The following is a 23,542-nucleotide window of genomic DNA, read 5'->3' on the forward strand; positions in this document are numbered from 1 at the left end:
TCAATTCACTTCTCCATGCCTTAATCTCCCCCACCCACCACCACTGCAGAAGCAGGGTTCATTCATTACTGCTCACGAAAGCTTGAAGACCCTAGGATGGAACGCACGGCAGTAAAGCATGCCCTTAGGTCAAATACCTAGCAACTAGCTGCACAGCTAAGGTAGAAAGAAAAGGAGTACTTGTGGCACCTTAAAAAGAAAAGGAGTACTTGTGGCACCTTAGAGACTAACAAATTTATTAGAGCATAAGCTTTCGTGAGCTACAGCAGTGTGTATGACAAAACCCATTGTTTCATGTTCTCTCTCTCTGTGTGTGTGTGTGTGTGTGTGTATAAATCTCCCCACTGTATTTTCCACTGAATGCATTCGATGAAGTGAGCTGCAGCTCACGAAAGCTTATGCTCTAATAAATTTGTTAGTCTCTAAGGTGCCACAAGTACTCCTTTTCTTTTTAAGGTGCCACAAGTACTCCTTTTCTTTTTGCGAATACAGACTAACACGGCTGCTACTCTGAAACCTGTGATACTGCAGCTAAGGTAGGTGTCACATGCTCATTGTCAAATCCTGCCCCAGGGAAGTACCCCCTGGGGCATGGAGACAGCAGCCAGTGCACTTGCAATATCCTGGCTTGGCGGTGCGATCAGTCTGCCCTCTAAGACCTGGCCCTGGTTACTATCAAAGCCTCAGATTTACAGCCAGAAGAGATACTCTCCTAGCTCAAACAGTAGGCACTTGTGCTTTTGGTGTTGAAGGCCCTGGGTTTGATCCCTACCTTCACCCAGGGACCAACTGGTGCCCACTAGCAGAGGGCACAGGGGCTCCAGAGGGATTTACAGGGGATCTCCTAGGTCAGATAGCTGCAGAATAGTTCACCAAAGGGTGGCACGTGAGATCTAAACCGAGAGCCAGTAGCCTGCTGATCATCAATCATTACGAGATGTACATACAGATAATATCTAAAGAGTTCTGTGCCTAGGCTGAAAATTATGCTCTTAAGGGCTTGGAGTTAAGGCAGGTCACCAGGAGGTAACATGTCATGAAGATGTATCCCTGTCTGGCCCTTCGTGCATTGTGGATTGTCTGCCTCCCATTGTTGCACACTGAGCCACAGGCAAATCGAGAGATTGTGAAGTCAACAAAAGAGGAAATCTACAGGAAGAGAGAAACTGCAGGGTGTTAGCTGTTCGGCTGCGTGTGTTGTGTTTTCCCTGCGTGCTGCCCCAGCTCTACACAAACAGCTGGCACGGCAGACCTCATGCAAACCGCCCAATGACCACAAGATCCATTAAGATATGAAGGCACCAGGCCAGGTTTATTGTAGACAGAGCATGGTAATAGCACCTGGCAAACTCGACAAGGATACTAAGACATGTATGACAGGTTTCAGAGTAGCAGCCATGTTAGTCTGTATTCGCAAAAAGAAAAGCAGTACTTGTGGCACCTTAGAGACTAACAAATTTATTAGAGCATAAGCTTTCGTGAGCTACAGCTCACTTCATCGGATGCATGGAAGACATGTATGCCCATGACAATCGACACAGCTCAGTGAATGGCGGGACTTTCCATTCCCCCCTCGGCTGGACAAAGATACTCCCTCGGAGATGCATCTTTATACCCTGAATCAAACAAATTAGTACTGCCTCTGACATGGTTAGTTACTGGCCCCTGACGTGGCTAGTTATCACCCATCACCTTGTACATGTTGGTTCAATCAAAACATCTCTATTGATCACACGGTCATCCTGACCTGATCTTTTAGGAGGGGTCAGTGTGTTCCTGTTATCCTTGGGGAATGTGTTTGTAACCATCCTGGATATTGGGATGTTCTGGTACCACTCTTCAGGAATGTGTCTGTGTGAGTGCTCTGGGCCTAGCACTTCTTAGGGATGTGTATTTCTGCAATATCAGCCCTGTTCTTGCCAGAATGCCTCCCTTCTGCGCTGCCTTCAGAGCTGGGTGGCCGGAAAGTAGGGGCTGTTGGCCGGGCGCCCAACTCTGAAGGCAGCGCCCCACCAGTAGCAGGGCAGAAGGAAGGGTGGCAATACTATATGATGCCATACTTCTGTGCTGCTGCTGGCGGCAGCTCTGCCTTCAGAGCTGGGCTACCAGTCAGTGCTTTCCAGCCGCCCAGCTCTGACGGCAGCGCTGCTGTCAGCAGCAGTACAGAAATGTAGCAGTACTACAACCCCCCCCAATCAAAAACTTGGCACACAAACACACACACACATATACCCACACCCCTACCTCCTTTTTGGGACAGGAACAGTGTTTTCTCTAATTTTTCCCATGCATGTGCAGAATAAATTTGGTTATTTGCACCAATATGGAGGTGATATGTGACACATCACCTCCATATTGGTGCATAACACAAAACTCATGTGGTGGGAGTGGGGCTAAGGGGTTTGGAGTGTGGGAGGAGGGCTCAGGGCTGGGGCAGAGGGTTGGGGTGCAGGGGATGAGGGCTCCAGCTGGGGGTATGGGCTCTGGGGTGGGGCTGGGGACAAGGGGTTCAGGAGGGGGGTCTGGACTGGGGCAGGGCATTGGTGTGCAGAAGGGATGAGGGCTGCTGCTGGGGGTGCAGTGGGGTGGGGCCAAAGATGAGGTATTTAGGGTGCAGGCTGCCTGGGGGCTACGGCAGGGAAAGAGGACTCCCCCCAGCAATCTCTCCCTGCTGCAACAGGTCCATCCTGGGGGAAAGGCGCCACTCCCTGCCACAGCCCTGAGCCCCTGCACAGGGCTTAATAGGGAGCTGTGCAGCTTAGAGGAACTTGGGTCAGGACCCCTATGATTACAACACCATAAAATTTCAGATTTAAATAGCTGAAATCATTAAATTTATGATTTTTTAAATCCTTTGACTGTGAAATTGACCAAAATGAACCGTGAACTTGGTATGGCCCTACTTATAAACCAGGGTATCCCCAGGAACCATCACGTCTACCAGCGCTTATGTGTATCTGGCCACACAGCTGATGTGTGCAGTACGATCCTGACTCGGAGTAAGCTTGTGTGGCGGTATCCAGCTTAGCGACGTAACTGATTAATGCACACATCCATACAAGCTTACCCCGAGTCAGCGGCATGGAGGTCCCATGCCATCTGACCAAAAAGGGCCTTAACAGCCAACCACATAAACCACAGACACCCACATGTGAGCTGCCATCCGACCGATCCTGTCGATACACACGCCAGTGGGAGTTTTATTGTGTGTGTAAAACGCGTTCCAATAAGCCAGTGCCAGAGCCAGGGACACGTTCTCAAGACAAGGGGGCCATATCACACCACAGCTGGGAGTGCCTAGCTCAGGGGTATGGAGTCCACTGAATTCCCAGCAGACATGTCAAAGAGGAGGAAGGTTTGCTTAGGCCACAGTGTTAATACCCACGGCGGGGAAAAAGAGCCTTTGAAATGCTCAGTAGTGCTTAGGCAAAGGCGGTGGCAAAGAATTTGCATCGCAGGGAGAGCAGGATCACTCGTTTGGTTAAACAGGAAAGATAGAGCACTAAGTTGAGTAGTGGAGGGAATGGAAGAACCAGCTTGCTCCGAACAGTTCTGGCTGTACAGCCTCCAATGCACGGGGGCCTCTGTGTTCAATGGCAATATAAATAAGCAGCTGGGTTTACATGGTGAAAAGCTGACACAGTTAACCACTGGAGGCAGAGCGTTCTTCCAGTGCACGTGGGAAAGAGACACCATGTGGCACCCTGACGGCCGAGGAAGGGGTGTGATCTGAGCACAGGGCTGGGGGTATATCAACACAGCCAAAAAAAGAACTAGCCTGTGGTCTTAACTAGAGTTTACTGTGACAGGTTAAAAGAGCGCTGAAGGCACGGCAGCTTGGGTTAGAAGCTTTAATTGTAAGTTTTAACCTTATAAGTTTTAACTCAACCTGCTAACCTGTGTTGCCAGATCTTCACCGCCGTTTTAACTCAGGTTAGCTAACTCAGGTTAAGAGCAGGATTTTTTTTGCAGTGCAGCTATGCCCTGGGGAGGCAGAATTCCTGGGTTCTTTTCCTGGCTCTGCCATTCACTCATCCTTGTTCTCTCTGTGCGCCAGTTTCCCCCAGATATCAAATAGGGGCGACAAATTACCTGCTACACCGGCTGCTGCCAGGCTAAGGTCTGTGCCTTAAGTGCTGTGAGATCACCCCACCCAAGACACCGAGGATGAAGGGCCTTTCTCAAGCTTTTGGCTCATGAAGCTGTGATGAAGCGGAGGAAGGAAGAACACTTGCATCAAGCTGACATGAACCCAAAGTCAGGGGCTATGATTTATGAGTGCCGATAGCTCCAGGGAAATGAACCTGCAAGTTTCCACAGCACAGAAGACTACCAAGAGGCATGTTACAGTAGCTCACACGTGTTTTAAAATAGATATTCAGGTAGGACAGGGCTGGCTCCTTTCCCTAGCTCTAGGTTTCAGAGTTGCAATCCTGCAACCATAAGAGAGCAATGCAGGTGACCTTCATCGGCCTCAGCCAGCTAGCAGACTACTGCTTGGTTTTCCCCCAATCATAGCAACACAGCTCTTGGGTGCCTACATGACTCACACCATTGCAGCAGCTTAGCCCCTGAACACCCACCAATTTATCCTCAACACAAGAGAGCTCAGCTCCCATTCGGGCACTCACATGCAATTAGCGAGGATCACCTTCAAACTCGGGCCTAACACCGCACAGGACATCTGGGGAAATAGAACCCACTGCCAGTCCCCTGTTCCAACCACTAAACCCAACAGCGACCTCCACGTAGATTTCACACACACACACACACACACACACACACACTCACCCACTCAAGCAAACACATGGTATCAGTCTGCCATGGAACACATTGAATAATAATTTAAAAAACTGTTTGGAGAAAGAATTCAAGCTGTGAATACTGAATTTTAAAAAAAAAATCAAAGATTAATTACAGGGCCATTTGGGTCAGTCAAGTTCTGTATAAAAGCTACATTCTCATTCTATGGCAGAGGATAATCCACTTTGAAAGAGGAAAAATATTTTAAACCCTTTTAACTCTGCTTAACTACCTCAGTGCATGTTTTCATCAGCTTTTGGCTCCTTCCTCCAGCCTCCTAACTGGATACAGCTGCAGACTTCATAGCTTTTCCATTAATGCCACAAACATGCTGCTCCCCTCCCCCACTGATTTATTTACCATGTTAATCTTAGGGAGACAGAGTGGACGATTTTCATCATTAGCTTGTAATAACAATCGCAAAAAAGGAGCTGGGGGTTCTGCTCTGCCTCACGCTTCAGGCACAATACCAAGGACGAAGAGCTTGAAACCACTGTATAATTATCTATTTACGGCCACACATCATCACAGTGTCCAGTCACTTGCATCCCTCCTTTGCAATACAAGCGGAGTTAACCATGCCAGAGCAAGCTTCACTTCAGAATACTTGCTCTTATACTAGTGTTGCATTGATGCTAAGATCCCTAGGCTCCCCACCCCCTAGGAAAAAATCTGAAGGTAACCAGCTCACAAGCTTGTATGTCCCTTCTCCACACCCATCATATCTAGCTTACCAGTGTAATGATCCCCTCCCTTCCCACTCAAATCCTAGGCAGAGTTTGAACCTAAGACCTTCTATAGCACAGCACAGACCTCTATCACATGAGCCAGGGGGGCAACTTCATTAGCTGGCGGCAGCAGCAGTAAGTTTTATCTTCCAGCCAACCAGCCACTAGAGGTGGACATGCTGCAAATGTGACCAGCATGTTAAGCCTGTAAGAGCTTTAGGACTCACAAACAGCCCTTTGACAAGTTACAGTGAACGCACAATGCTTTTGCAGGGAACTGTAGGCGGAAGGGATGGGACGCAGCATGAACGCAAACCGTTCTCTCTTTAAATCAAAGGCCAGTGCCCCCTCCATTAAAGGTTTCAGAGTAGCAGCCGTGTTAGTCTGTATTCGCAAAAAGAAAAGGAGTACCCGTGGCACCTTAGAGACTTAGACAAGTCCACTAATCAGTCTTCCCCAGAATCCTTATGACATTTTAAAAAAAATAATCACCTACATTCCCCTTGTTAGTCAAAACATATGTTAAGTGTAGTATACACCACTTAAATAGGTATTATGTCCACGATATTAATAGAATATACATCCTTTATATAAGTGCTGGGAAGTTATGTTAACTGAACGTATTAGGCTCTTCCTACAATTCTGTTCACCACAACACTTCACAAAACTGGAGTCAGCTTTGGCATTAGAAAATGGGACACTTGTCAAAGGCAAAATACATTAATGTTCTGCCCTGGCACAAACCGGGGAGGTGCCTTCAAGGACCAATACCTGGAATGTTGGTACCCAAAACAAAGATAAGGAAGGTACAGAACAAGTGAAGGATGTGGGACAGTCTGGTGGGCCGGGTTTTAGGGATGTAGAGAGTTTTGTAACTTGTTAAATCATCTTATGAATGCTGCTAGCTGAAATGCACGTCCTGGAAGCACACCTTCTGTGTAAAGTGAACACATGGCCAGAATTTGCTTCCCATGTCTCCTTCCCATACCGCACTGTTGTGTCTTTAGACAATAACCAAACCTAGCCAAGCGTGTCTGGTCTCAAGGATTTTTAAGCACAAAACGGAAGTGCAGTCAAACAACTGGCCGCACCTTGTGGAGTCAACGCCCTGATGAGCCCAGGTTGGGGCAACTGAGATCAAACGTTAAAACTGACCATCTTTGGAATTTTATTGTGTTGCCTTTTAAATATTATTGTTACAACCATTTCCAACCTCTTTCACCCCCACCACCAACCCCCATCACCATGGTACCCCGGCATCTCAAATGGCTGAAATGGAGACATTCAAAACCTCAGTAAGAAAACAAACATCATGACCCTGTGCAGCCCTCATCCTAGCCTTACCGCTAGGAAACCAGGGGCACGTCTACACTGCAATAAGAGACCCACAGGAGGAGGGCCTCAGAGCCCAGGCCCAGCCTGAGCCTGAACAATCTACACTGCTATTTTTACCCCCAGAGCCTGAGCCCACTGACCTGGGCTGAGTCTTGGTTTTGCAGGTTTTTTCATTGCATTGTAGATGGACCCTGGAAGTCCAGGTTTCCCTTTCTGCCTCAAAGACTCAGCTTAACCTGCTTCTAGCATTCTGACTAGGTGACCCCCCACCACCTAGCCCAGTGGCCCAGCTAGCTGGCTCATCCGTGATCCTCTCTAAGACCTGGGACTTGCCTCCAGTGTTAACGTTTACCGGGGAAGGAGACTGTTGAATCTCAAACAGGGAGCAGAGGTTTAGCTGAGAGTAATAATGAGCAGACAAGTATGGTGATGAACAAAAACTAAATGACTCCTCCCCATTCTAGATAACCCCACAGTAGATCCAGTGTCAGCTTTTCCCAGACTGGAGAGAAGGTCACCATTTCAGCCAACACAGTCATCATTATTCATAAACAACAAGATCTAAACTCTGTCCATTCAAATGTGTTTCAATGTGTCTGTGTGTTCAGAACTATGAGGGCCCAACCTTGTCCCACATCACTGGCATTACATCCCTGGGCAATCACGTGTGTTTAGAAACATGCTAGCCAATAAGAGCAATATTCTACCTTTTTATATCCCCCTTACCTCAAGGCATTTCACAAACACACACCCATAGGGGACAATCACCTCTGCTTCAACAGCTTGCAGAGTTCACGGACATGTCAGTCCATGGCTCGAAAAAAAATTGCAACACACTTAGACATGTGTGTTAGACATGACGGAAGGAACTGGCACGGACCTCTAGGGACCTGGAAGCCCAGTGCCCCCTGCTCCTGGGAAAGGCGAGGGTGCGGGGATTCCTACCAAGGCATTCTCAAAGGACAGTGCACAACTGGTACCATCTTTCCTATCAGCCTCTAGCAAGTAGCTACCTCAGCTCTGGGCTCCTGTTTTCTTGATGGAAGAGAGAAAGACCCTCCCCAACCCTACCCCCCTCCCCCAAAAAAATCTTCCTGGTAGTTTTGGAATGTGGGAGGGGTAGGAAATAGACAAGGGGTAAAAGAGGTTTGATAGTCTACCCTGTACCGTACCCCTCCTCTGCTTTCAGCTCCTCCACCCCGCGTGAACAGCTGAAATGCTCCCTACTGCTGATCACAGCTTTAGCCCAAGCAGCCGCTAAGTGCAACTGACATGATTCTTGACTGTTCCCTGGGGCTCACAGCTGCAGTGTAACTGCCCAGTGTCTTGCTCCTTCCCCAGTGCCACGGCTTGGGAAAGATACAAGCAGCAGCCATGCAGACACAGAACGACTACACAGCCAGCACTAGTTCATACTCTGTGCGTTTTCTTTGTCATCACAATGAGATGAACATCAGTTTCTACATAACCAATGTGTAAGGCCAGCGGTTCTCAAATGCGGTCACCAGGGGCTTTTCTTGCGTCCATAGACTCATGGACTGTTATGGGGGGTGGGGGCAAAATAGCAGCCCCTTCCTGTTGCTCCTGGATGCCCGGCATTGGTGTTGATTGCTGGGGACACCAGCATTGATTGGGTCCCGCTCCCCCTGTGGAGATACCTGGGCACAATAATGGAGGACCAGGCAACTGGTGAGTTTCAGGCTTTGGGCTTCAGCCCTGGGGTAGCAGGGCAGCAGGCTCTGGCCACAGGGCTTCCGGCTCCAGCCCTCCACTGCCTCACCACTTTCCCTGGCGCCTCCCGGGACCCTTCCTCCCCGCCCTATCTAGGGCTTAATTTGTTCCCAGGCTTGTTGACAGGGCTGAGTTAGTCTGCTATGAATATTGATACTTCTATGTTTGTTAATATCACTGTTCACTGCAAACTTATTAGCTAGCAATACATAAAATACAATGATTTGGCCGTGCATATTTGTTTTTCCTAAAGCTAAATTAAGTATTTTAGGAAAAAGCGTGAGAGCAGCCACCAGCAAGAGTTGGTGGCCGCACTGAGGCCACCAAAAAATTGAACCCCTGTATCTAAGCCCTTTATTTGACACTGGCAAGAAGGAAATTTTCCCTAGAGAGTAAACTGATGGCGTCAGGATTTAGTCAGCTGCATCAGTCTCCTCTTCACCTTCACGAGAAGGTGTCAACTCCTCATTTCACATACAGCGTTAAATTGAATGCACCCAAAGCTAGGGACACCGATAGAGCCCTGTGCAGATACAAAATCTGGATCTGCATCTGATCCGCAAACATGGGCTGCGGGGATCTGCAGATTTGCAGGGCTCTAGACATGGGGACGCTGCAGAGCTGAAGACACAGACCCCGCAGCCTTGTGTGGCTGCAGGAGCGGACATGAGGCAGGGAACCAAGATTCTTCAGCTCTAGGTACGGCTCTGTCCAAGTTCTTACGCCCTGCCCATCACATAGGATGTGCCGGACTGGATCAGACTTGTGGTCGATATAATCCAGTATCCTGTCTCTGACAATGGCTAGAACTAGCTGCTTCAGAGGAAGGTTCAAGAAACCCCACAGCAGGCAGATTATGCCAATTTCGCCCTCCCCCATGAAGGTTTCCCTCCTAATCTGTAACAGTGAGAGATCAGCTTAAAGCCCTGAAACAGGAGCATTAACTATTATCACTCTACATATTCTTCTTATCCATATAAATGTCCAGTCCCTTTTTGTTGCTACATTTTTAGCCTCAACAGCATCCAGTAGCAGTGGGTTCCACAGACTAGCTATTCACCATGTGAAAATGTGTTTCCTTTTATCAGTTTTGAATTTCCAGCCTTTTCATTTCACTCAATGTCCCTTTGTTCTTGCGTTATGAGACAGAGAACAGATGCTCCCAATCTACCTCCACTAGACCATACAGACTTTTGTCCCCTCTCATTCATCATCTTTCTCAGATAAACAAGACCAGGCTCTTCAGTCTTTCCTCATGACAGGTTTTGTTGTTTTTTTTTCCCCCAGCCCCTTGATTCTTCTATGAACTCCCCATCAGTGATCCCACTGATAGGAGTCCTGTCACTGGCTTGTTAGGTATCCTCAAGCAAGTCATGTCATCACTTTGTGCCTTGCTTTCCCACTCTCTTAAAGGTCTGCGTGAAGTAGGCGACTTTTACTGTTAATATTGATCCAGTTTTATTATTTTGTATAGTAATTAGCTGAACATGCATCTAGACTCATTGATTTTAGGGCCAGAAGGGACCACTATGATCTAGTCCGACCTCCTGCATAACAAAGGCTAGAGGAGTACTGTTCAAGGGCTCTGTTTTTCATTTCCAGCATATGGCCTGTAGGCATCTGATACATGAGGAAGTATCATTTCTCCCCTTGTTCCTCTGTCTGTCTGTCTGTCTCTCTTTCTCTCACACACACACACACACACACACACACACACACACACACACACACAGACCCCCAGCCAGCTCCAGAAGGGAGAATTGCTGTCTTGCCCTTCCTGAGGCTGCTGCATGGTAGGGTGTCTGCTACTCTACCTTTCCCCTTGGCTCCATATTTTGGGCAGTTCCCCCCTCCCACCCAGCTCCAATACCAGCCTCTGCAGCAGCTCACAGCTGTGCTAAGCATGAAATTGACATCTTCTTGTCAGTTTCACAGCCACACATTAAGTTCCCAAAGGCTGCAGTGAAAATCACTAGGCTCTTCCCCACTTCTCTGCTGCTCCTTAGCAGAATCCTGAGCAGCACCAGGTGCCCCCGAGATGTCCATCAACAGATTCAGACAGATGACCCTGAATCAGGTCATGCTGGGAAATTTCTCTTCCTAAAAAGAAGAGCTAGAAACGTATGGCAACATTTTCAAAGGCACTTGAGCACCCACCAATTCTACTGGAGCTCAGCGCCCTGGAAAAGTTGGGCTATTTAAAAGAAAGGAATAAAAGCTTAGATTCTGCAGAAACTAAGGGTTCATGCCCCAGACTCCCCAATAAGGGAGCAGCATTTGAGTGCTGATAGAATAGTCTCAATGCCATACAACTCCTTTCTACACAGACTCTGCTTTGAGCCATGTCTACTACCAATCCCACTGGCTTCAAAACCAGCGTTCCCTGTATCTCAGGTACCTAAATGACCCAGAATTCCTACTCAGTTTCATTTAACCCTCTCTCATCACACCCTCGCCCCAGCACTTCTACAGCCAGGCTACCAGGAAACACGCCATCAGACCCTAGTACCCAGTAATATAGAGGGGGAGAGGTCGCCATGCACTCCAGATGCATTTCTCCTCCCCTGGCACCTTAGTTATTGTCCCAGGAGCTCAACAGACATTTCCCTGCCGGGCGATATTCATTGTGGGGAGAGAGGCTCCCAGCCAAGCTAGGCTCAGCACAGCTCCAGCTGAATCCATGAGTTCCAACCCAGCGGCGGCCTGCAGAACCCACGAGGAGCAGGTGACATACAGAGACAGGAGACCCACTACAGACAGGGGAGATTAGCCAGCTAAAGAGCACGGCTGGCGCTCACACTTCTGCATTCTTACCGGAGGCTGCAGCATGAACTTTGCTTTGCCTTTCCACTCTCCAGCTGCCTCTACCAAACTGAAAAGCCTCCCCAGCAACCAGCCAGGGAACCCGCAGCAGACAGGCCGACCCTGCCTTGGAGAGGGAGAGTTTCTCTCGGTGTCACAGGGGAAACTCCCCTCCACACAGATGCCCAGAGAAGGAAGGGAAGGGAAGGGAAGAGGGGGTGAGGAAGGAACAAGGGTGGGAAGGAAGGAGGGGCAGGGGGAGCGGGAGGGAAGGAACTGAGCAGAGCAGGCAAGGAAGGGGAGAAGGAGAGGTAGGGGGAGCAGACGAGAGGAGTCGGGGCAGAGCAGGGGGCAACCGCAGAAAGGCGGAGAAGAGGGGAGCTGAGGCAGGAAGGAACTAGGGGGAAGCAGGGCCTGGGAGGGGCGCTGGGGGACCGGGATGAGGCAGGAAGGGGGCTGGGGCAGGTTGGGGAAGTGGGGAAGAACAGGGCTAGGGAAGCTGGGGGACTGGGGTGGGGCAGGTGCGGGTAGGAAGGAGGCTGGGGCAGGTGGGGATGGACTGGGGCAGGGGGGGACAGGAAGGGGTGGGGCAGGTGGCAGTAACAAGGGGCTGGGCTGGACTGAAAGGGGCAGGAAGAGATCGGAGTAGATAGGGGGCAGGGTAGGAAGGGGTTAGGGGGACCAGGATGGGGGGACCGGAAGGGACAGGGGCAGGTGGGGGGGAGGGTAGGAAGGGACGTGGGGGGGGGGACCGGGGCAGGTGTGGGGGGAGGGTAGGAAGGGATGTGGGGGGGGACCGGGGCAGGTGTGGGGGGAGGGTAGGAAGGGACTGGGGGGGGGACCGGGCAGGTGGGGGGGAGGGTAGGAAGGGACTGGGGGGGGGACCGGGACAGGTGGGGGGGAGGGTAGGAAGGGACGTGGGGGGGGGACCGGGACAGGCGGGGGGGAGGGTAGGAAGGGACGTGGGGGGGGGGGACCGGGGCAGGCGGGGGGGAGGGTAGGAAGGGACTGGGGGGGGGACCGGGACAGGTGGGAGGGAGGGTAGGAGGGGACGTGGGGGGGGGACCGGGGCAGGCGGGGGGTGGGCGGGGTTTGGCGGGGGGAGCGGGGTAGGAAGGGGCCGGTGGGGGGCGGGCCGAGATGGGTGGGGGGGAAGGTGGGGGCTCAGGTAGACGAGGCGGCCAGGGGCGGGGCCGGGCAGAGCGCGGGGCTCCGCCCCCCGGACTCACCGCTCCCCGGCGCGCTCCGCCCCGCAGCGCTGCCCAGAGCCCCGCGCGACCCGCTCGCCGGACACGCCCCCGCCCGCTCCCATTGGCCCGATCCCGTCCCGCCTCCTCGCTCGCTCATTGGCCAGGGCGGTTCCGGGGACAGCGAGGGGACCAGCCGGCCCCGCCCCACCGGGGGAGGGACCTAGGGGGAGGCGTCACCCTGTGGGCGGGGCGACGGTTTAACTGGACCAATGAGAAGCCCATGGGGTGGGACTGTGAGTCTGTGACTGGCAGCCAGGACTCCCCCCATGTGCTTCCCTGGACCCCCGTGTGCTGCTGGGGGCTTCACTCCCTGAGGGCTGGGTCCCTCCCCCCCCACTGCCCCCTTGGCCTAGCCCAGCCCCTTGGGCCCACTGCCCACCCCCCACTTCCTGCCCAATCTCACCCCCCCTTCGCCTAGCCACCCCCTCGGACCCACTTCCCACCCCCCACTTCCTTCCCAATCTCATCTCCCCCTTGGCCTAGCCCCCCCTTGGGCCCACTGCCCACCCCCCACTTCCTGCCCAATCTCACCCCCCCTTCGCCTAGCCCAGCCCCTTGGGCCCACTGCCCACCCCCCACTTCCTTCCCAATCTCACCCCCCCTTTGCCTAGCCCAGCCCCTTGGGCCCACTGCCCACCCCCCCTTCCTGCCCAATTTCAACCCCCTTTGCCTAGCCACCCCCTTGGGCAAACTGCCCACCCCCCACTTCCTTCCCAATCTCACCCCCCCTTCGCCTAGCCCAGCCCCTTGGGCCCACTGCCCACCCCCCCTTCCTGCCCAATTTCAACCCCCTTTGCCTAGCCACCCCCTTGGGCAAACTGCCCACCCCCCACTTCCTTCCCAATCTCACCCCCCCTTCACCCAGCCCAGCCCCTTGGGCCCACTGCCCACCCCCCCTTCCTGCCCAATCTCATCTCCCCCTTGGCCTAGCCACCCCCTTGGGCCCACTGCCCACCCCCCTTCCTTCCCAATCTCACCCCCCCTTCGCCTAGCCACCCCCTTGGGCAAACTGCCCACCCCCCACTTCCTTCCCAATCTCACCCCCCCTTCACCCAGCCCAGCCCTTTGGGCCCACTGCCCACCCCCCCTTCCTGCCCAATCTCAACCCCCTTCACCTAGCCACCCCCCTTGGGCAAACTGCCCACCCCCCCTTCCTGCCCAATCTCACCCCCCCTTCGCCTAGCCACCCCCTTGGGCCCACTGCCCACCCCCCACTTCCTTCCCAATCTCACCCCCCCTTCGCCTAGCCCACCCCCTTGGGCTCACTGCCCACCCCCCCTTCCTGCCCAAGCTCATCTCCCCCGTTGGCCTAGCCACCCCCTTGGGCCCACTGCCTCTTCCGATCCCCCTCTGCTGAATTCAGACTGAACTCTCGGCTGCGGACACTGGGACTGGGCACCGAGCATGTCCGGAAAAGCCCACGTCGTCCCTGCTGACCTGTGTCCTCCGCCTGCGTGGGCAGGTGCTTATCTCCCTCCTCGGCACAGCTGTGCACATCTGCCTCTCGCTGCGTGCTCAGCCCCACCTCCGCCCAGCCGCGGGCTCCGCTGCGAACTCTGCCAAATGTATGGAGGAAGGGGATTCCCCCCAACCCCAGCATTCTCATGACTTAATTATCTGCCCCCCTCCCCCACAATATCTGACCACCCCCCAGACCAACAATTAGCCCAGCTCACACCTCCGATGTGCCCCGCAAGCCTGCACCAGATCTGCTGCCCCCCACTCCCCCACATACCTCACTTCTTTCTCCCACTCGCTAAAATCAGAGCTGTCCCCCCTCCTCTCAGTTCTGCCCCCGCCGGCTCCTCCAGCAGCAGCTCTGATCACACGGGTCCCTTCTGGCTTTACAATCGAGGAAAGACCCCCAGTTTTAGGGGGCTTGAACCTTTGAGAGACTCTGTCCCTTAAACATGCAGGAGGCTACGAGTCCCAGTGCCCAGTGGGTGCCGGACAGGATGGGACTGGTGGCCACTGGGCGTCGGGGCGGGCAGAGTACCCAGGCTGCGGTGAATGGGGAATGGTTCCTCCGAAGGGGTCGAACCTGCCTCTCTTACCCAGCTACAGCATCCACTGGCTGGGGCTCGCAAGCCGCTTCTCCCGGGACCAGCGGGCGGCTGCCCTTTTCCACCTGGCTCATTCGTGCGGGTGCCTGCGGTTTCTTGTCATGAGGCTGTCGAGCTGGTCAGTGCATGGGACAGGCTCGGCGTCCCGGGCAAGTTGAGCTTGGTGTGAGGAAGGGATTGGAGCTACTTTTGGGCCCGAGAGTGCTCCTCATCCACCTCCCCTTCCCCCCTCCCTCACTCCTGGACCAAGCTGACCAGCTAAGGGCCACCTGGAACCTCCCGCAGGGACAGGTGGTCGGGGAAACACCTCCGGGGTTTCTCCACCATGGATGCAGCGCGGGGTTGCTGAGCCTGTCCTTCGGGGCCTCGGTCTCGTGGGGTCAGACTCAGCCAATGGCACGTAGGCCCCCGGCAGCCTGCGTGTTGGCTCTCGAGAGGAACGCACTGCGCGTGCGCGTGTGTTCGAGTGTAGGGCCCACGTGCTGACCTTCCGGTCCCTGCGATGTGATCCTCGCTACAGTGCCCGTCAGGGCCTTAGTGGGGTGACTCATGGCCATGGTGGAGCCGTTGGTCCACCCGCCGGAGCATCATGACCAGCAGTTGTAAAGTGACGGGCCTCAACTGTACTGCCAGCGAAGGGCGCCCCCAGAATTCGCTGGAGCCAGTTGGGGATCCCCTCCTTCGCTCTACTCTCGGGTCTGGTCCGCCCTGGGCAACGGACCTGAGCGAAAACTGCTGCTCCCCACCGCCAGGGAGGTGGGGTCCGACAGCTCTTCTCCTGGGGGGGTTGACCTGGTGGCCGGTCAAAGCCGGGCTGGATCCTGGTGGCCGGTGGGCACTCAAGAGGAAACGGCTGCTCCTTTGCACTGGGGCACCCAGGGGTGTGGGGCTGGGGGTGCAGCACCCCAGGTGTCACTGTGAGAAGGTGGGCGGAGCTGCTGGTGGAACCACATAAGATGTTTTGCAGCAGAGCCCCCCAGTCTGTGCAGCGGTCCCCCCTAGTGGGGGAGGGAGAACTTTTTGCGGGGGGCGGGGGGGCGATGAGGCTGTTGGCCCCGGCTGCCAATCGAGGGGCTCCGCTCCCGGCCCAGCCGCTGAGTATCGGCTGCAGGACCCAGGGCTCCAGCTCTACTCCCCGACTTGAGTCCCCCGGCTGCCGCCTGGCCCCGCCACCCTCCCTCCGCTCCCGTCCCCGGGCCCCCCAGCTGCTGCCTGGCCCCACCACCCTCCCTCTGCTCCCGGCCCTGGGTTCCCCTGGCTGCCCACTGGCTCCGCGCCCTGGGGGGCTCCGGCTTCGCTCTTGGGCCAGTGCCCGGTCTCTCTCCCCCCCCGGGCTGCTGCTGGCACCCTCTGCCCCAGGGCTCCGCTCCCGGGGTCCCCTGGCTCCGCCCCCGGCCCCGCCGCTGAGTATTGGCTGCAGGACCCGCCACCCTGGGCTCAGGCTCCGCTCCAGGCCCCGGGTCCCCTGGCTGCCTCCTGGCCCCGCCACCCTCCCTCCATTCCTGCACCCAAGGTCCCCCGGCTGCCCGCTGGCCCCACGCTCTGGGGTCTCCGGTTCCGGCTCCACACTGGCAGCGAGAGGGCTAGGGAGAGGCTTGGGACCCAATTGGGCTCCACGGAGATGGGTGTTAAAAGACAGCGACCTACCCCAGGTCAGGGCTGACCCAGAGGGAGAGCAGCACTCCATTTCTTTTGGTGGGAGAGAACCCTGGTTGCAGCCCTGAGCCGGTGCTCGCTTGCCAGCCTGATGAGCTCCTACCAGAGGGGTCGAGCGGACCCTGGGGGATCACAGAAGCTTGTTGGAGACAAGCCCTGAACAGAAGGGCGAGGTCCCAGCGACCATTCGCTGGACGAGCCTGCTTGGAGTGGTGGGATTGTTTTGGTTCCTGATTCCCTTTGGACGTTGGTGGGAAGTGGGCCTTGGCCCACCGCCACCTCACAGAGACATGCTGGCAGAGACCTGCCCCGGGTGAGTTGTGCCCTGACAGGCCACAAGAAGGCACTGCCTGGGTAAGGCGGGTACTCACCAAAATACCCGTGAGTCTCCGAAATGCCGCTTGAGGCAAACAAGGAGGTAGGAAGGTGCCTGGCTCAGCATTGACCTGTCTAATCTCTGTCTAAGCCCTCTTCATCTCAGTCAGCATGGAGGTGTCTGAGAGATGCACATATTGATGCTGAATTCCAGGTATCCAAGTGGCTCCCCCCACTTCCCTCCCCAGCTAGTCAGACCCGGCGAACACACTTCTTGCCGTTTCTCTATGGCTAGGGCCACAGTTTGTGGACTCCAGTGTGTCCCAGATCCCAACATCCCCCCAGGTCTCCTTATGGCCAGCATTAAAGTCCACTACTGCAGAGCCCCAGCTGGTCCCTCCAATGCAGGGTGAAAGGCTGTCGGAGAAAGAAATCAAGCCAATCCTGTTCCTACAGACCCAGCCAGGAGGCTTCTTTTCCATGGAGAAAAACCGGAGCAGTTTAAACAAAGACTGTGTTTGTGTAAGCCAGGCCGAGAGCGCTCGCCCACTAGCGCCAGCCCATCTGCGCCTGCTGCCCAGTGTCTGGCACCGTGCACTCATGCGGGCAGGCAGGGCCTTTGCCATTGTATGACAACTTCATCCCAGTCCTGCAGCAGGCTCTGGGGCGTGCCCGCCCCCTCCCACACGCTCACTTGTCACCAGGGAGTGGATTCAGGGGGCCCTTTTTAGTCTGGGGAAGATTCTTCTGCACCCCCAAATGTTGATTTCAGCCTCATCCCCTGCAGCTTCTTTTTCAGTGCCCTTTTCTAAATCACCTTATGAGCAAAAAGTGTCATTATCCCCTTTCAAGAGGCTTCCCCGAGGTCCCGCGCCACCGAGTCTGAACTAAAATCAGACCTCCCGCCTCTCCTTCGGCCACTGTGACCCCCTGATCACGGCAGCCACACCAGTGCCACATGCCTTGGAAGGCGTGAGGGGAAGAGGAATTCCCTAGGGCACCCCAAGGGACTGTGGCTCAGAGTCAGGGGGTGACATTAGGAACGGGAGAACATCGGCTGAATGTCAGGAATCACTTCCCAGCCAGGAGGTCTATTAGACTGGGAAATAGCCTCTTGAGTGAAATGGTGGAAGTTTTGGCCCTAGAGTGGGCCAGGAAACAGACCCTGGCATAAAGGCCCGTCCTGTATTGACCCGCTCCAGTGCAGGGGGTGGGTATAGGGCCTACCACCCACCTTGCTCACTACATATTGCATCACACGCTTCGGGGTTGGCTTGGTCACCCCACAGGACACAATCCCTGCCCAGCACACTCTGGCCACACGCTGCCCATGCACCACCTGCTGTTCACCTCGCCTTGCATCCCAGCCTTAGCCTGGCCTTGTAAATGGTACCAGGAGGTCCCCCTTATCTCAGCTAGTGCAGGTATCCTGGCTCTAGCCTGCTGAGCCAGCCACCTTCCCAATTGTGTCCACTCAGAAAGGAGGCAAGTTCCTTAAGCCCAGGCCTATGTCGGGACACAGCTTAGATCTGTCGCTGGAAGAGCAAGGAGAGGGTCTGAGGGGCGGGGTCCTTTCTCACGGCCGGGGGAGAGCTGCAGGCTGGGATGAAGAGGTCTAGCAAATGCGTCGAGTTGGGCCCTGTGGCTAGAGCAACAGCTGAAGAGTCAAGTGGTCTGGTCTCTTCCCAACTCGCCATGATCTTGGGAAGGTCACAGCCACTCGCCCTGCCTCAGTTTGCCCATTTGTAGAGGGGGGATAAGAGACCTACCTACCTCTCAGGGACACTGGGAGGCTTCATTCATTCCTGAATGTAAAGCACATAAAGGCCCTTGGTTGGAAGGTGATGGTCAGAGCGTTATTATTGCTTCTCCGTAAACCCACGATTGTCCCACTCAGGAGCGATCTGCATTGGTCTGTTCCAATAAACAGCACAAGCCCAAAAGTATCTGCCTGCCTCTGAAATGTGATTAAAAGCAGGGGGAGGTTTTAAATATTCAGCTTCCCTCAGGAGCTCACAGCAAGAGCTTATGTTCAATGAGAGTCTGGCACACAAATGATTATTGATTCCTTGGCTCTTTAAAACACACAAGGCCCAGGGCCCAACTTGGCAGCATCCTGTTGAACAAGGCAGACAGCTAAGGGGGAGGAGGGTCTGCTAGCAGCTCTGGGGGCTGCACTGGGAGATACTTTATCCACTGCCTGTGTTCCAGAAGCTCTTGGAGGTCCTAACCAGGATCGGACACATCCTATAGAACAGTCCCTGCCCCAGCCAGCTTACAGTCTAAACCGAGAGGAGATGGGAGAAAGGACGGATTATCATCTCCAGTGTACCAAAGGCTGAAATGACTGGCCTAAGGTCACATGGAGAGTCTGTGGCAGAGTCGGAACCTGAGCTCCGAGCTCCTGCGTCCCCCTTCAGAGCCTGATCCTCTCAATACATGGGCAATAGACTGGCATAGTGCTTGTGATCATGTCTCCGAGGGGCTGGCCTCAGCCGTGACCCTGGCAGACCAGGTGCCAGCTCCGGCCAGAGCCCCAGGCCAATTCACTTGTGTGTTAGTGTAGTTCAAAGGGCTTCTTAAATGTGTACGAGTGTATTTGGAGTTTAAACGCCATGAAAACGAGTGGGATGTTACTTGCATTGTTTTCACTTATCTGTATCCCACTATAACATAGGAGCAAACATTTACACTCTGTAGACCCGGAAATAAATGACCCATCAGACAAGAAAGAAGCCTTGTTGAATGCAAATGAAGAACTTTAAGAGAAAAGAGCTAATTTCAAAGCCAGTGGCCATTGTGTGTGATGACCGGAGGTCAGAGACTCAAGGTGCGTTCCTCATTCACCATCATCAAAGAGAAAGTCCACGTGGGTAGTGACACTGTCCACTTGTTTTCTTGAGAAGAAGCTATAAGAATTCCTGCCTCTCTGGACTGTTTGGACTCTGACAGGGAAGTGCACTAGATACAAAGTGGAGATCCCCTGACACAATCCGGGTAACCTGAAAAGACTTTTGGGAAACTGGCTGTTTATTATATCACGGCCACCATTTGGAATTACAGACTGTGACTCATCTGTGCATATAGTTTACCTGTTTTACCCCCTCAATAATCTGCATTTCCTTTTCTTAGCTAATAAACCTTGAGTTAGTTTACCATAGAATTGGCTGTCAGCGTTGTCTTTGGTGTAAGATCTAGAGTACCGATTGCTCTGGGGTAAGTGACTGTTCTCTTGGGACTGGGAGCAACCTGACACAGTGTGGATTTTTGTTTAAGTGACCTTTTATCAGGAGTTCTAGTAGGGCGCTACCCTCCAGTACGCAGTACCGGCAAGAGATTTTTAGCCGGTACAGGGTGCCGGAAAGCCTTGGGGCTAGGCCCCACTCCAGAGGGGGGTGGGTAGGGCTGCACTGTGCTCCTTGAAGGAGCAGAACAGGGCTAGGGAGGGCATTCATTCTTTAAATGGCTTTATCAGCACAATACATATGCTAACAAATTTAGAGAAAGGCTTTGTTTAAGTCTGTTAGCATCTATATTGTGCTGTTAAGTTGCTCAGGAGTCCTCAAGAGGGGAGGGGTGGGGCGGACAGAAGGTGTTTAAATAGTGGTTTTGATTCTGTTTCTCTCCATTGGTCTGAATTACCCGCGACATCCATACTGCATCACATCCAGTCCAGATCAGCAGAAGAATGCCTCTGCCTGCACTGACCGGCAGAGGTTTGGATTCTGATGTCAGCCCAGTTCTGCAGCCCGACAGGAATCAGGTGTTGTCCCCAGTGTACACAGAATTCTTCTTTGCAGCCAAACTCGTCTAACATGCATTTTGTTAACTGGAACTGGAGCAGCAAAACAAAGAAAACAAATGCCTCCTTTTCCAGCTTTGTGGGTCAGAGAACTATAAGTGAAGATGATAATGCCAGACACCGAGGGCCTTAAACCAGCTGCCTCAGGAATCTGCCAAGAACTTTGCTGAAAATATGTTCCTCAAGGGAGCTAAGCCGTATCACACATCTGCCCCCTTTACGTGACGGACACTCCCTCTGATCTGACAGCCCAGGCATTGGCAGTTTCATCCAGAACCATTTACAAACTTGGAACCTAACACTGTGCACCTTCATCATTTGATCAATCCCATGGAAGACAATGGGACTATCTGTATGACTGTGGACCACTTTTGTGGACAGATGAGCGTTTAGGAGTCTGTTCCTATAAAGGAAGTTGAATCCCCCATTGAAATGCAGTGTTTGGGTACAATACCATAAAGCAGTTCAGGATACAGTTCTACTTAAAATTTGTCTTTTAAGAAGTCAGACATATACTGAAATGGTTCCTCACCCAGTCCCATATTCCATATAAACAGACTGAAATACTACATATGTGGGGGGAAAGTGAGTCGTTAAGCATGTTGATATTTGTATATACAAAGGGGGGTGTCGGAGGGGATGGGGAGAGCGTGGGGGGCCCTAGGCTGGTGGCGGGGTGGGGAGGAGTCACACGGAGGGTCACATGGGGAGGTCACGTGCCCCTCCCCCCCATCATGTCCCTCCCATGAGCACAGTACCGGCAAGAAATGATTTCTACTTGCACCACTGCCTTTTATCACAATGCCCAGTTTGTCGGGGTGGCAAGATAGACTGGAGAGTCTTAGAGAGTCTGTGACTCCAGGGTAAGACTAGCAGAGTGATCCAGGTGTTCACATTTGACACTGGGTTGGTGAAATCTATCTATAGAACTCACCACCAGCTTGGGGGATCTGTCTTTTTCTGGAAGCCTGGCCTGAGGTCGTGAGCCACTCCGGACAGAGGGACATGTCTCCTCCTTCGGGTTGGCCTCAGCGACTATAAACGCCTGTTGCATTAGCCAGGTAGTTTGGGGGGTTGTGAGGATTTTTTTCTATCTTTAAATTCTGTAATACAGGACTCAGAAGCAACTCTACAACAACAGCAACCCAGTGTGCAGAATCCAGCATGCAGGAGTGACCCTACGATAACAAACCTGTGTGCACAGCCCAGTGCTTGGAGTGACCCTACAATAACAAAGAACATACATCTCAGCACTGGTGAGTGACCCGCGATAACAAAGCAGCGTGCAGAGCCCAGCGCCGGTGAGTGGCCCCACGATAACAAAGCGGCGTGCAGAGTCCAGCGCTGGTGAGTGACCCCGCGATAACAAGCCAGCGTGCAGAACCCAGCACTGCGATAACAAGCCAGCGTGCAGTGTCCACCACTGGTGAGTCATGCGACAGCTCAGCTTGTCTCTCAGGTTTCTAGTTCACACAGCACTTGCTGTTACTGACACGAGCACCGTCTACTTTACACCAAACAAACGCATTTTAGTTTTTACTATAACAGCAAAGTCTCCTGCTCTCATAACCACCCGATTCTCAGCCTTTGGGTATATTTTACACTGGGAAGGGGAAGGGGAGGGGGGGCTATTGCATGTATTAACATGATTGCAGGGTTTAAGTAGATCCCAGGGAATGGAATGCAGCTGCAAGCCATTAGCAGTGGCATAGGTTTGCATATGCAGTAACTGATTCTGTTTTTGTTTTCCGGCAAGCGGCCCCCCTGCAATGGGAACTTCCTTTCAGATGGATGAGCTCTGATTTCTAACGACTTGTAAGTGGTATGTTCCATAATGTCTCCAGTCATTTTGTTCCCATTGCTGTTTCTCATAATATCTTGAAAGCTTGACAGTGAAATCAGCTTCCTTATCGTCATTGTCCTTCGCTGTCCTGCTTGCAGAGACTTACTAGAGCAGGATGTTCAAATCTCTTGTACCATGCACCACACGTGAGAATGGAGCGGTGCAAATTCTTGTTACTGTGTGGTCTCGTGACACGAGTCCTGAACCATGCACCTTGGTACATTATTGCATCTTTCCTCAGCAACAGTGGGCCGCACACAGCGGTTTGTTATTGTAGGCTAGCTTACGTGTGCTGGACTGCGTGCACCAATCTGTTGTTGTCGGATAGTGTCATGGGGTGACTTGGCCTCTTTCAGGGGCCTCCGTCCATCTACAGGAAGGGATGGGGGAATTAGACTGGGCCGGAGCTCATTAGGGAATCCCGGTTTGGAACTGATGCTTGTGGAACATCTGGATGGCTTGATCCACCTGGTCTATACCATCTGGGGAGGGGGTGATCAGGTGGAAGAGGGGATTTAGGAAATGCATGGAAGTGGAGGCAGTCAAGGTAAGAAGGCCCAGGAGTGAGGAAGTGTTGGGTCCTTACCTGGGAGATGAGGTCAGAGCAGACCCTGTCACGCTGTCCTGCAGGGGCTCAAGAGCATGAGACCCAACCTTGGGGCAGACTGTTAGGAAGCAGAGCACAAACCCAACTGGTTGTCAGTTCAGTACTTATACTAGTTATCCAATGTAAACTAGTTATCCAACTTCAACTAGTTATCCAATGTAAACTCCTCAGGCACCATAACAGCTAACGGTGGGGTCACAGACAGTCCCCTTGGGTGCGCTAATCTCTCTTGTCCCCATGGTGAGCCTGCCTTTGTGACAGCTGGTCCCTTACAGCAAGAATCACAACAACATCCAGGTTACTCCCGGTCCCAGAGGACTGGTCAGTTGCACCGTAGATCTCATACCAAGGACAATGCTTGTAGCCAATCCTATGATAAACTATATACAGATTTATTAAAAAGGAAAGAGTCATTTACAAGGTTAAAGCAGGTAAACATAGGTTTCAGAGTAGCAGCCGTGTTAGTCTGTATTTGCAAAAAGAAAAGGAGTATTTGTGGCACCTTAGAGACTAACAAATTTATTAGAGCGTAAGCTTTCGTGAGCTACAGCTCACTTCATCGGAATGCATTCCAATGAAGTGAGCTGTATCTCACAAAAGCTTATGC

At 53.2% G+C, this 23,542-nt stretch overlaps 1 protein-coding gene across 2 annotated transcripts in view; it reads right to left on the reverse strand.

Moving 5' to 3' along the window:
• Nucleotides 1-12,709, reverse strand: part of C4H20orf27 (chromosome 4 C20orf27 homolog) — a 172,707-nt gene extending 159,998 nt beyond the window's left edge. Inside the window, exon 1 of one of the 2 annotated variants that reach the window (XM_038399985.2) lies at nt 12,629-12,709. The gene's annotated coding sequence lies outside the window, so the exon portion shown is untranslated. Of the gene's footprint in view, nt 1-11,411; nt 11,735-12,628 lie in introns of those variants that run through there. The other variant, XM_043512871.1, reaches the window with a different exon arrangement.
• Nucleotides 12,710-23,542: the final 10,833 nt, after the last annotated feature.

This window comes from Dermochelys coriacea, chromosome 4, assembly GCF_009764565.3.
Source record: "Dermochelys coriacea isolate rDerCor1 chromosome 4, rDerCor1.pri.v4, whole genome shotgun sequence".
In the NCBI taxonomy this organism is placed as follows: Eukaryota; Metazoa; Chordata; order Testudines; family Dermochelyidae; genus Dermochelys; species Dermochelys coriacea.